The sequence below is a fragment of the Uloborus diversus genome, chromosome 2, assembly GCF_026930045.1.
Source record: "Uloborus diversus isolate 005 chromosome 2, Udiv.v.3.1, whole genome shotgun sequence".
Taxonomy (NCBI): Eukaryota; Metazoa; Arthropoda; class Arachnida; order Araneae; family Uloboridae; genus Uloborus; species Uloborus diversus.
In genome coordinates this window covers 10,694,988-10,710,428 of record NC_072732.1, presented here as the reverse complement: position 1 = coordinate 10,710,428, position 15,441 = coordinate 10,694,988, and positions in this window count along the sequence as shown.

Genomic DNA, 15,441 nt, shown 5'->3' with positions numbered 1-15,441 from the left:
TTCTATGAACTTGGATCCATTTTTAGTTATGAGAAAATTCAAAGCGTTAACAATCTTTCTCTCTCTTTATCTATTAAAGTATGTTTAATTAAAAAATGCTAATTATTTTTTCAATAGTTTATCGTTATATGTTTTTCGATTTTCGTTCACGGGAATCGATAAAATCAAGTCAGTGTGTTTGATGGCGTAATGGGGTATGGTATAAGAATGAAGCTTTCTGTTATGGGCCCTCCTCCCCTTGCGAAATTCCTGTGTGCGCCACTGACCATCAGTTTTCCAAATCCAGTCTCAAGACTCCAAATGGATTTGTTTTCCGAAATTCCTGGGTCTATTGTCGTTACTCAAATCAGGGTTGCCACTCAATTTTGGAAAAAAAATTCCCTGTGTTTTCCCTGTATGAAAATAAAACATTACAAACGAGCGAGCACTGATTATTTGGAAAAGAACATTCATATCTTGATAATTTCACCACAGGGGAAAAAAACGAAACACAAATTTCTAAACAAATAAGGGAAAATAAATACGAATTCATAATAACTGAAATAATAGCATGGTGGTTGAATATATTCAACTTTTTATTCAAAAAAAAAAAAAAAAAGAAACTTCTCTTAGCCATGGACCTAAAAGTGTATAAGTGACCCAGAACACTGATTATTGACGACTCATTTCATACACTCTAAATTATCATGAAATTCAAGATTCTATTTTTATGATAAATATTTTAATATTTACTTTTAAAAAAAAATTTCAAGCAAAATTACCATTTTTTATTTTACTTTATTTCTGAACTTGATTAATATTCTCATTATAATTATTACTATTTATTTAATTTTTGGTAGTTTATATATTTGGGAATTGATTTTTGTAACTTTAATTTAAGAAGGAAAAAAAATTCCCTGTATTTTCCAGGTTTTTGAGGAAATGTTCGAAATTCCCTGGATTTTCCCTGTTTTTTTGTTGATTTTTGATTTCCCTGTGCTTTTCCTGTTTCTTCAGGTTTCCCTGTGGCGTGGCAACCCTGTCAAAACCTGCGGGCATTGCATCTCTACCTCAGAATAGAAATCTTAAACAGTTTGATTTGGCACCACAGGTACCCAGGCCCGACGAGAGGCCATGTCAGCCTAGTCGGAAACTTAAGGGCTGTTCACTTATCGGCCGTCCGTCCCGTCCATCCCCAGTTTTTCCACCCGAAACAGGTTTTCCTTGCTGGTTGCCATGACAGTAAGCCATCTTGGACGGGACCGGTTTTGACGAGAAGAGCCTTGATATCTGGCGGCCGTCAAAAGTAAAACAGCATTTCATTGGTTCCCGCCAAGCAGCGCGCTCTTCTCTTTGGTGGGTGAATTCAGCCACGTGATTGATGCACGGCAATCGTATGCGAATGCTACCCTGTTTTCGTCGGCAGTTCGTAACGTCAAAAAACGGGATGAACGGGACGGACGGCCGGTAAGCGAACAGCCCTTTAGGAACCCGATTTGGAATAGGCCATAAGCGGCTGGTGCACCAGAAATGTGGGGGGTCAAAAGAAGTGTGGGGGTTAGGGGGCGTGGCCATTGAAGATTACCTTTTTGTAAAATTGGGCTTTATTACTGGTCTTTAATATTAGATTAAATAACTCCCAAAACTAAAATATGACATCAAAAATCGGAACGGGTGGCCACCGTATAGACATTCCCCATCCATTTCAAAGTTCAATATGAAATAAGATGTGAAAATTCCATTTCTTTGGAATTTTTACTTTTTACTTTCGTGAAATGAATCAGTCTACCCTATAAAATTCATTTTTCCCTCAGTCATTAATTTTTAACTCTGAAAAGTGAGGGGGCAGTTGCACCTCCACTCCTCCTCCCTTTGTCCCCAGCTGCCTATGGGAATCAGAGTAGCATAAATATTTGACAGTTTCAATAGGGGGAGGCGGGGCCCAGTGACTAAACAAACAAGGGACCCGCTTTTGCTCTCGGCAGCCCCGCAGGTACCCTGAGAGCACAACAGGTCGCGGTGGTAAAGTTGCAGGAACGTCACTGCAAGTAACAGACACAAAGTAACAGACTTGTCACGTTTCATAGAAGTCACGTTGTGACGTGTTTCATATGACTGCACTGTGGTGGTTTGATTGGTAAGTGTTGAACTAGAGAGAGAGAGAAAGTAACTGGAGAATCGTTGGTTCCGTGTCTGTCGAAAGATCCTCCGTGTTTGCTAATGGATGATTGGTACAAGTGAAATCTGTCCTGTTTCTCAAATTCCCGTTCCAAATCAGTACTGGATCAGGGGAGGGAGCCATGACGGCACACCAAAGAGGTACGGGGAGATATCCCGTATCTCATGGCGAGCAAGGTTCACACATTAAGGGGTAAACTCCCAGCTAGGCTGACGCCCAGCACGGGGACCTTCCCCGGCGCAATAAGCACCAAGACCGTCCGTAGCCCAGACGACTATATACCGGCACCCCTAGCCGTCCGGGGGGGGGGGGGATCCGCTTCTCCCCGGACGGTGGAACTTAAGGCTTACAGCTAAGTGGTGGGGTGTGTGCGGAGAAAAGTATTGGATAAGGGGTTTGCTAGGCTCTTGGTCTGAACCAAAAACACAGAGCTGTCTTGTGATTACTCATAGAACCACTACACAGGTAATTCATTTGTGACCGGTAACTAAGTGACGTTAGTTGCAGACCTTACTGCAACTTAACTTTGTCACGTCGCCGTGGACTGAAATTCGTAAGTTGCTGCAACTCAGTTGTGGCTTCACAGAGACGGTTCGTGACCTGGGTCCCTTATATGTAACCGTCACTCAAATTTTGCAAAAATGTCCCACTTTACTCGCTGCTATTCATAGACTAATAATAAGAGTAGACAGAGCTTTCCCAGACTTGCTGATGAAAAAATTGGTTCATGGATACATCATGTGACTGGTGGGAGGCTTGGCGAAAACTTTGGCAGCATGGTTGCTAGATGGCAACATTATCTATAGTTTGGCACTCGACATGTATTTTAAGACGTAATGTGTTTTTATTATAATTTGTTTTCCAGGTGCAGAGATGATTGAACTGTTTTTCTTTTAGTTATGCATTATTTTGACATTAGTAATTAGTTTTTGATCACAGTTTTCAGTAACTTTTATTTCATTCAGAACTGCTACGTCAGCGTTGGCTTGAACGTAAAGCATTGGTTTCCTAGAAGCGAACACGCTTAGCGTCGGCGTCGTTCCTCGCCGAGGCGAAAACTTGATTCTTCTGCTCATGCGCGCCCGAGCCAATTCGGCGTTCTGAGTGGTCACGTCGGAATCCACTTGACTTTGATTTCAGCGTTACGTCGATGAGCGACGTCGAAGATCGGCGATTAGCTTCTAGGAAACCAAGGCTTAATGGCGTAAACGTTTTGCGTTAACGCAAAAATGTACTAATCGGTATCTTAAATTGAAATTGAAATTGTAGGTAAAAATCTTCCCGTTTGCCGATTCTTTTTGGGCGCTTGCATCTTTAACTGCTTAGAGAGTTGTTGAAATTGTCAAAAGAAAATGCACAGTACTATCTAAACGAAAAACTCACTATATTAACAAAATATTTACAGCTTAGAATAACAAATTTACAAATCGGACTCCATAAAAGATCATTCTTCCGTGTTCCATCCATTCTATTTATTTTATTTCGCGCTGGCGTGGATCGTCTGCTACGATCAACGCCCGCTGTTGCTAGGATATCCACCAGTCACATGGTTTGGTTTATGAGCAGCAAAAGGGTTGCCATAGCTCGGTCTATTCTTATTATTAGTCTATGGTATGTACCTCAAACTATAGAACTCATAAAAATGAACTGAACTAAAGTAAATTTACATGAAATACACCACCAGCTCAATCATCAGCTGGCTTAGATAGGGCGGTAACTTACTGAATATAGTAAATTTGTTTTAAAATATCATATAACTCTTCATTTCCACACAACATCTAACTTGAGGACACTATAGGAACTTTTTGAACGCAATTGATTTTTACTAATAAAATATTCTGCCGCTGCCAGTGCAGCTCGCGTGTCAGCAGACGATAAATAAAAAAAATACAGCGTAGAATTACGAAGTAATTGGACATAAGACTGGACTGAAGTCAGGAAAGAATCAGCAATTTTAGAAACACGCCAGCTCAGAACACCACCTACTCAAACTGTCAAGACAGAATTACTGTCATTATTAGTCTATGCTGCTATTGGATGGAGAATGAATCTTCACTTTTCTCCCCCTCACAGAACCTGTGTATTACGGAAATCGCTACATAGACAGCCTGCTGGAGACCTTCCTCCACGACAGCGTCGTCAGGGACCTCGACCCCCCTGGTGGTGTCGCACTGGGAGGGGATGCCCGGGTTCGCCAGGCTCAAGACGCTCCTCAGGGGGTTCTCCAAGATCCGCAGGAGCGGGGACTGCCGAGTCCAGGGAGACTGGCTGCTCAGGGTAGCCAACGTCACGGTGGACTTGGTCGTCGAGCCCAGGGTGGAGTTCGACTTCGCCGTCAACCCCGGGTTCGCGCTCATCGAGGGTAAGTGTGATCCACCCTTATTACTGTAAAAGCAATTACAGTCGAACCTCCATATATCGAAGTAGCAAATTGCCAGAAAAAAATTCGATACATAGAAACGATCATATATAGGAGTTTAGTAAGACCTCATTTGGAGTATGCTGTTCAGTTTTGGTCGCCTTATCTGAAGAAAGATATTTTTGTATTGGAAAGGGTTCAAAGAAGGGTAACTAAATTAGTAAGGGGACTCTCAGATTTAGATTATGATACCAGACTTAATAGGCTTAACATGTATAGCCTGGAGCAAAGGAGAGGGGACATGATTCAGTTATTTAAATTTATCAAAATGAAAGATGTAAATGGATTAACTTTTTGCGGGGAAAGCAGGACAAGGGGTCACTGTCTTTAGCTATTTAAATCTCAGGCTAACTTGGAAATCAGGAAAAACTACTACTTTAGCAGGGTCGCGGGCACTTGGAATAGCTTACCGGAAGAGGCGGTGATGAGCAAGGGGTGGATAGCTTTAAGAGGGCCATTGATCTTCATTGGGGACTAATTAATTGACTAGGACCAGCCTAGCTGGGCCCAGAGCCTGTTGCTGGTCGTCACATTTGTATTTGTATTTATTTTATCATAAAATATCTCTTAAAATACTAAAGTTAAAGCTACATTTCATGCACGAAAAATATTAACAGAAATTATATTTTTGCGCCTTCATACATCTTCATTCTTCGGCAATTCAACATGATCCGCAACATAATTCATGTCTTGTAAAAATAAACCCATTTTTTGTGTTAGTTGCATCAGTGTTAATGAAACACACTCGGCACACCTCAGGCACGGATGTAACAAACACAGTTCCACGAAGGTTGATATAGCGGTGATAAATAAATCATCGTCACACTTGACGATACAGTTTTCAGCAACGTAAGATTGGAAACGACACCATTTTTGATGAGTATTTTTAGAGGTGCAAAATTGTCTTGGCTTAGTAATTTCTTTCACCTAGCAGTCACAAAAATAGAGTCTACACAATGAATTTGCTTACCTTACAACGCCACCTGGCCGCAAAAACTCGGAGTTAGCGCGCTTATCTCAAAAACGGTAGGAGACAGGGGAAAGAGCCATCAATCACAAGGTTGTTCAGCATCATTAAATTAAGAAATGAAAGACATCTTCAGCACAATAATTGGTCAAAATAGTAGGCGTGAAAGGCACCTTTGTTCAATCGCGTTGAACAAAACTGCATTTGCTGAAAGTGAACCTCAATTCATTCTAATACTTAAAATGGTGTATTTCAGAGCACACATGTCTACTTTTGGAGGTATATGCAACAGTAAAACTTCAGCGAAAACATCGCTCATCTAATTAAAAATTTTCTGAAATTGGAATAAGATTGCTCAAAAAATAAGATTAATACGAGTGTTCAGGGTTAATAAGGCTAAAATATTCAAGAATTACATGAACTTATATGATCGACAAAACTCTAAGGACGGCTAAAAAGCATGAAAACACACTACTAAATTTGATTAACTAGCAATTTTTTCCCCGAGTTTTTTAATAGTTTATTATCAATACTCTTCGTTTTTGATATTTCATTGCCTTAAATGTCATCAACCAATTTCCAAACTACATGAAATACACCAACAACTCAGTCAATTCCAGCCGAGGACTGCAGTTTCGTGCTCATTAGCACTCTTCAGCCCGGGATAGGAAGTGAATGAGCTGGAGGTGGAAAACCTCTTAAGGAAGCCAAGATTGCACAACAAACTGGTAGCTAACACAGAATTAGCACAGACCGGACGAGTGATGAAAGCAATGGTTCGGTTCAACTCGTAGATTGAAGGCAAGGCTGACTCGTTACTCTCAATACGAGTTGAACCGAACCATTGCTTCGGTCAATCGTCTGGTCTGTGCTAATTCTGTGTTAGCTACCAGTTTGTTGTGCAATCTTGGCTTCCTTAAGAGGTTTTCCACCTCCAGCTCAGTTAGTCCTATGCCGGGCTGATGAGTGCTAAGAAGCACGAAACTGAAGTCCTCGGCTAGAATGACTGAGCTGGCGGTGTATTTCATGTATTTCTGCCTAAGCCCTGGCTGTAGGGCGGTAACTTACTGAATATACAATTTCCAAACTACTTGTATTTTTAAAAATCTTTGTAACCACGGAAAAACACTGGCAAAAATTAAAATTTTGAGAGTGGTGTTGTTTTGAACAACTTGGTTGGGAGTTATAAAAGTGCATTTTAATACAGTTGGGCCAGATTTGATTGAGTCAGTTCAAATGTTGTTTCTCTTTGAAAGCTAAATCTGGAATTTTTAAGCAGCTTCTCAGCAATTTTTGGATTTCCTGAAAATTTTGAAAGAAGTTCAAGCTTCTCGAGCTTCTTGGGTAATCAGGCCCTGGCATACTAACCCTACTCCATTCCACACATTTTGTCATTCAGAAAATAAGAAAGGTCTGATGACCCTGGGCTCTTGGCATGTACGGCTGTGCAAACTTTCCAACTGCGTCCACAGTCATGGCGATGAACACAACAGGCTATCTGTGGCAAGCAATCTCAAGGCTTCGTATTTTTTCAAAGAAGTATCATTTTATAGTCCAGGACAAAGATTAACCATTAGCTCATGCAAGCAGAAGCAGTCTTGTAGTTTAAAATAAAAATATCTCTAGGAAGGAAGAGTGTCCTTAAAGACAGAAGAATAATGGGCATCTTAGCAGAGCAGAGCAGTTCAAGGGGTGCATCCATCTATGTCAACTCCCTCACCATCACACAAAATGCAGCTGGGAGAGTCCACAAGCCTAAAACAATGTACAGTCAACTCTCTATAGCTTGAATATTTCTTCATCTTGAAGTTTTCAATGGGTTCCAAACTCTTGAAAAAGATGAGGGAACTTCCCACAATACAAACTACCGATACCTTGAGGGTTTTAGCCCCTCCCTCGAGACTTCGCATTATTGAGCGTTGACATGCAGCTGCTCTAGTAAAAGGTAAAGGTAAGGTATGATAGGCCTCCTTATGGTGCACCCTAGACACACACACACAACGCCAAATTCTGCTACAATCTTCGTCTTTATCTACTTGCAGTCCTTACAGGCTTCCTACTAAAAGGTGGTGGACATAAGGTTTAGGTATAGTGAGAGGTAAGGTTCTCCATATATCCTACCTGTAGAAAATGTGGACTTTCTGTCTGTGGACCTTTTGTCTGTCGGACCTTATGTCCGCTGGACTCTCTGTTCCTCGGATCATCTGTCCGTTGGACCATGGCCTCACTAAATACGCTTACGGGCCTTGACAATTTTTGACTTTTCCGTGTTAAACCGATGCAGCTCATGCATCCACCAATCAGTGTCAACGTTTCAATGCAGTTCATGCATCCACCAATCGTAATCAGTGTTTCAAAGTTTGTTTACATTTTTGATAGGACGTCGCCCATTTAGACTGCAAGAGGTGCCACTGGGAACCCTGCATCCACCAATCAATGGCGAAGTAAAGGAAACAGGGGTGCCCTGTTGCACCCTCGTTGTTGCCTTGGGTTTCAGCGATTGCCACGGCCCGTAAGTATTCAGTGGGGCCATGGCCTGACATAGTGAGAGTAAGGGTCCTAGTTGTAGAAAATGTGGACTTTCTGTCCATGGACCTTTTGTCTATCAGACTTTATGTCCACTGGATCTCATGTCCGCTGGGCGCTCTGTCCCTCGGATCATCTGCCCGTGGACCTTTTGCCCGTCGGACCTTATGTCCACTGGACTCTGTACCTGGGATCGTCTGTCCTTGTACCTTTTGTCCATTGGATCTTATGTCCACTGGACGCTCTGTTTCTCGGGTCCTCTGTCCGTCGAACCTTATGTCCACTAGACGCTCTGTTCCTCAGATCATCTGTCTGTCGGACCTTATGTCCACTGGACGCTCTGTTCCTCGGATCATCTGTCCGTCGGACTTTACGTCCACTGGACGCTCTGTCCCTCAGATTAGCTGTCTGTGGACCTTTTGTCCATCGGGCCTTATGTCCACTGGACGCTCTGTTCCTCGGATCATCTGTCCGTGGACATTATAACCATTGGATCTTGTGTCCGCTGGACGCTCTGTTCCTTGGATCATCTGTCCGTGGACCTTTTGTCCGTCAGACCTTATGTCCACTGGATCTCATGTCTGCTGGACACTGTTCCTCGGATAATTTGTCCGTCGGATCTCTTGGACACGGACGTCCTTTCCTGCTTATGACGTCTGTTTCCCTCTCGCAGGCAGGGGCAAGGCGTCGGCCGACCCCGTCGTCATGGAAGCCGGCATCCGCCTGGAGGGGCGCCGGCCCCGCCTGCTGTCCTTCCGAGTGAAGACCTTCGAGGGCTACGGGATGAGCGAGGCCACGGGCTTCACCTTCTTCTTCAACTGGCTGCTGCACTCGCTCGGCAGGGTGCTGATCGAGCGCTCGCGCCGGGACGTCCGGCTGATCATGGAGCGGGCCGGGAGGGCCGCCCTGGCACAGGCCCTGGACGTCATGGGGCTCCACCCCTTCCGGTGCACGAGGAAGAAGGAGGCCTTCTGCGCCATCTTCTGGAGGGACTGAGAACCGCTCGATGGACGGCGACGGATGTCGAGAGGCTCGGCCGATCGGACTCGGACTCTAATGAAATTTTCTGGAATTTGGTATTTTATGTGAAATTTAGCAGTTTGAGATAAAATTCTAAATGTAAACATTGTTTTTGTCTTAGACATGTAAATAGGAAGACTTAGATAAAATGAAAAGTTTTCTGCGAACACAAACCCTAGCTGGAAAATTTTCTGCAAATACAGTCAGACCTCCATATATCAAAGTAGCGAATTGCCGGAAAAAAAATTCGATATATAGAAATTTCGATACATAGAAACGATCTTATTTTATCATAAAAATATCCTAAAACATTAAAATGAAAGTTAATTTTCGTGTATGAAGCCCAATTTCTAATTTATACGAGCATCGGATTAAACGAAAGTTAATAACTGAAAAATTAACAGAAATTACATTTTTGTGCCTTCATACATCTTCATTCTTCGGCAGTTCAACTTGATTCGCAACAGGAGGGGATTTTCGTTTCGACAATGTAATCGAGAGAAAAGTAAAAAATCAATCTACTTAACTTGCATGATTTTTATTGAAGCTAAAAAGACTAGGAATGATAGTCAACAAAAAGGATAACTTGAAACTGATTTTAGTGTTACTGGTTACAACTAAGATTTGAAATAGAACTCCAGGACGGAACAACGACCTATCTACACACCCCTCAAACCCAGATTTCTCATGAGCTTCTTAGCAACCTTTAGTAAACATAATTTTCTCCCTTAACATTCATTTTTCATGAGAAAAACAGTCTAAATTGAAAAAAAAAAAAAATCTACGAATGTCTCGAAATTTTTTTCGATATATGGAGATTTTTTCGATATATAGAAACAATTTTTCTATGTAAGGAACATTGAAATTTCCTGGGAGTTCGATACATAGAAAATTTTGATATGTGGAAGTTCGATATATGGAGGCTGGACTGTAATTATTTTGCCTAATTCACCCTTGAATAAAGAATTAAATTTATATTCAAATATGAAAGAGACAAAAAAAAAGTGCTTTAAAGCATTTAAAGTGTTTTTTTTTTACAATAACATATAGTTTGTGCTTATTTTTCCCCAACTGTGAAGAAAACTGCCAAAACCATTATTTTTTTCACACATGTGCTATAAACTGGGAGTTTTTAAATTTTCCCTTTTAAATTAACGTTGCAGTTAAAAAAAAAAAAATTCTGCAGAGCCAAAAATTTTCCGCAAACACCATTCGCGCGTTCGTCTATATTATAAGATAAAAAAATGTTGACACCCAATTTAGAGACCATTGCTTAAGAGCCATTGTCTGTAAGGATCAGGCAGGTTGTGATTGTTGACATTTTTGATTTTCTTTATTTTCACATATGTTGTTCCTTATCATGAATGTAATGTAAATCCACAATATGAGCTTTGTCTGCCTTACCGTTTTTGGGAAATTAAATTTTTAAATTTAGGGGGCGTGGCACATTTTTGCGTGTTTTTCAAATTTGCAGATTTTAAAGTTCTTGTTGCTTCAAGCGTCCTTATTATGACATGGATTTTTAAATTCCATACTATTATATGGTCTTGTTAGATGCTACTACTGCTGTCAAATCGGTGTCACTACGAGGGCGACGCCCACAAAGTCCGTTTAAAAATGACCGAAAATGAAATTTTTACTGTATTCAAGGCCAATTTTCTCAAAGCGCCTTCATGATGACACCAACGTTTTTACATCAATTTCTAGCTACACTTGCATACATAAAAAATATGTAATAAAATTGGTGTCACTATAAGAACGCCAGAAGATATTGGAACTTTTATTTGATAAATTTCACAAAAACGCAAATGTTTAAAATCTAACTACTACTCTCGCCCTCATAGCAGAGATCTGAAACTAATTCAGTTTGATAACCAACATGTTCGTCTAACATATGAAATAAAAAAATCGGTGTCACTCCTATTACTTTTCGAAATATAATCATTCGAAATTAGTATGTTACGGCGTTATTTAAAGAAAGACTTTTCAAATTCGAATGGCCCTTTGCACCGTTTGTTTTAAACTTTATTATAAAATTACAGTAGCGACGCCTAAAATAATGTGTTTCTAATACTTTTTGTAAAAAAGCTCTTTTAAAAGCATTAGAAACACAGTAAATTGATATAGGTACAGATTGACGTATTGTGTAATGTGCATTTTAGGCTAAAATAGTCATAGTAATATTCATATTTTTTCAATCATACTAATTTTTATCTGTTATTTATATAAAAATGAAACTATTTATTTTTACCTAAACTAAATAAACATAATGAATTGCATAGTTATGAACATAATGCATTACATAGCGAGCATTCAGAATCTGAAACATAATTTGAGGATGACGTAGACTAAAACAAAGAAAACATAAAAAATCAAATCACCCAGTTTCAGAAAGACGGTCATCTCTTATTGATATCTTGTAATTTTGTAGCACTAAAGGTTGAGAAAACATGGTATCCCGGAGAAATAGTAGAAGTTGACCATTTGCCAATCTAACTACAACTAGACCCCTCATTCTGAAACTAATTAAGTTTGATGACCAACATGTTTGTCTAACTAATAATGTCTGTCTAGGCCTAATAAAATTGGTGTCACTCCTACTACTTTTGGAAATATAATCATTCGAAATTAGTATGTAGTGGCGGGTTTTTTTTTTCATTTATTTATTTATTTATTTTTTAATTTATTTCATTTGTTTAATTTATTATTATTTTTTTAATTTTAATCTTTTTACATCCAGATAGTTTTTGTTTTGTTACAAAGACGTGTAACTTTTAACTTAAACAACTATGGGCAGTAAGGGCGTCTTTATCTTGAACAGAAAATGCTCGTTTTGATATAGGAACAGGTCTATTGTGCATAATATAGCTAGATTATCATACCAATACTCGCCTTGTTTTCCGGAGAAACAAATTCATTTATTCCAACCCTTCTTGCTATGCATTTGACCTTTAAGTGCAAATGGTCAACTTCTACTATTTCTCCGGGATACCATGTTTTCCCATCCTTTAGTGCTACAAAATTACCAGATTTCAATAAGAGAGGACCGTCTTTCTGAAACTGGGTGATTTGATGCTTTTCATTTTCTTTGTTTTAATCTACGTCATCTTCAAATTATGTTTCAGATTCTGAATGCTCGCTATATAATACATTATGTTCATAACTATATAAGACTTTATGTTTATTTAATTTAGGTAAAAATGAATCGTTGCATTCTTAATATAAATAACAGACAAAAAAATTAGTATAGTTGTAAAAATATGAACATTAGTATGACTATTTAAGTCTATAATGCCCATTACACAATGCGTCCATCTGTACCTATATCGATTTACTGTGTTTCTAATGCTTTTTATAAAGTTTTTTTTATAAAAAACATTAGAAACGCATTATTTTAGGCGTCACTACTGTAATTTTATAATAAAGTTTAAAACAAACGGTGCAAAAAGCCATTCGAATTTGAAAAGTCTTTCTTTAAATAACGCCGTAACATACTAATTTCGAACGATTATATTTCCGAAAGTAATAGGAGTGACACCGATTTTTTTAATTGAAATGTTAGACAAACATATTGGTTATCAAACTTAATTAGTTTCAGATCTCTGCTATGAGGGCGAGTGTGGTAGTTAGATTTTAAACATTTGCGTTTTTGTGAAATTTATCAAATAAAAGTTCCAATATCTTCTGGCGTTCTTATAGTGACACCAATTTTATTACATATTTTTTATGTGTGCAAGTGTAGCTAGAAATTGATGTAAAAACGTTGGTGTCATCATGAAGGCGCTTTAAGAAAATTGGCCTTGAATGTAGTAAAAATTCCATTTTCGGTCATTTTTAAACGGACTTTGTGGGCATCGCCCTCGTAGTGACACCGATTTGACAGCTGTAGTAGTATCTAACAAGACCATATAATAATATGGAATTTAAAAATCCATGTCATTGTAAGGGCACTTAAAGCAACAAGAATTTTAAAATCTGCAAATTTGAAAAACGCGCAAAAATGTGCCATGCCCCCTAAATTTAAAAATTTAATTTTTCAGAAATGGTAAGTCAGACAAAGCTCATATTGTGGATTTACATTACATTCATGATAAGGAACAACATATGTGAAAATAAAGAAAATCAAAAATGTCAACAATCACAAATGCCCTAAACTGCCTGATTCTTACAGACAATGGCTCTTAATGCTGTTATAAAATTTTCAATTCCAGTTAAGGATACAAAAAGATTGTGCATGGCAACACAGTCAAACCTCATTAAAACAAAATCGAAGGGGGACCTTTAAAATCAATTCACCTTAACTAGTTCATCTTATCCGAACAACTATCAACAACAAACAAGAGGACAGGAATCATAAATGTAGTTCGTCTCAGCAGTAGTTCGTTTTAAGCGTGTTCAAACTAACGAGGTTTAAGTTTAACTGCATGTAGATGCTTTAAACAAAACAAAAGAAAAACTTGACAATTGTAACCTGATAATTAAAAACAGAGAGAAAAGAGATGAAGTTAACAAACTTGGTACTAAAAATGGTTATTCCCCCCCCCCTTTCCTTTGGAGGAAAAAATATTATTAAATTTTCAGGTAATTACTGTTGAAAGAATTAGTCGTTGCGGGTTGTTAGTGTACGCTTTTGAAATTTTCTCAGATTTCTTATTCTGTAAAATTAAGTATTTTGAGATAAAATTTTAAAACTTATACCTTAGGGTAAATAAGCCCAAAAAAGGTTGACACACATTTTACAGACCATTCCTACATGCATTTACAACAATATTTTCAATTCCAGTCGAGGATGCAAAAAGATTGCACACAGCAATACAATCGAACCTCATCGAAAGGAGCTCGAAGGAACCTAGAAAATTTGCATAGTTTGATAAGTAGTCTGGATTATATGCCAGTGCAGAAGTGCACATTTTTGCTTGTTTTAAAAATGGCAAATTTAAAAAAAAAAGTATATGACTACATTTTTTAATCACTTTCAGATATGATTTTTTTTTTTAATAAAAGAAAAAGTACTAACAACTTTTGCTTTTCATAAATAGAAAAAAATCGTTTTTTTTTTCTGGGGTTTTCTCGGTTTTTTACTCTATACTTAGTGCCTACTTGTATAATATTTTTTATGCAGATTATGACCAAAAATATAAGAACATTCAACAACATAAAGGCTACCCTTGTTTTCGTGCAGATGTGAATACTTTTGTGTGAAGAAATCATTTTTAGTGCATATTTCCGGCATTTTGATGCATATTTTGACAGTTCATAGAGCATATAATCTAGGTTCTACTGATAAGTATACTTTTTGTCATATTGCATTTGTTTAAATGTCAAACTTGTATCTTGGTCCATGCTTTAATTTCACAAGAATTTTTTAATGCCAGCTTTTCATCCATTATGCTGCTCTTTCGTATACTCGCAAAAGTGTCTTGGTAGAGCAAAACATAAAGATTAAAAAATCAAACAGGACTAGGGATTTCATGAAGAAAGCCAAGTTTCCTCTTGTGCTGTTCTTTGGTTTCAGAAGTGAGAAAAAAATTAACATTAGTAATTAATTTGTTAGTAACTTGTCAAGAAAGAAACAAAACACATTTACATTAAAAAAAAAGCAATTAAAAGTAGTATTGTACTAAAAGCAATAAATTAGCCCTACAGTTTTCCTATTATTGACATCCTAAGGGAGATTTATGACTATATTTTATAAAAAATCGAAGAAATGACAGAAATTTAAAACTTCAAATGCATTAATAGCACGTTAGACAAAGACTTGAATAATATGAAAAAGATCAATGGGTATGAAATAGTTTAATTGTCAAAAGGCACAGTATAAATATTCATCTAAACAATATATAAAATGTAAAAAATGTCTGAATAAATAAATTTCACCATTTTCAGACTAAAAAAATACACAAATTTACTTTTATAATACTTACAAAAAATATTTAAGTAGGAACCAAAAATACTAAAAGATTGCTCAAGGGGAAAAAACATCACCTACATAACTCCAAAAAGAAAGACATCAAAATCACATTTTGCATAGAGATCCACTTCTGTTATCAGAGGAAACTGACGGAAGAAATCGAAATACACACGACCAGTATTTAAATTTTTGAAATAAATAAAATAACTATTCCATGTCATTTGGTGCTCAATGAAAACTAGCAGTTGGTTATCAAATTTTTCCTGCATAAAAATGTTGATTTTATGCAATAACCCAACTAGCAAAATTTCTTGCAGCTACCTAGACAGATCTTGATATTATACTGACGACGTCGATATTGACGTGTTTCATACTGCATAAAGGTTGCATAAAGATTAAAAAGCAATATTGCAACAACAACACATAGGCAGCATTACATT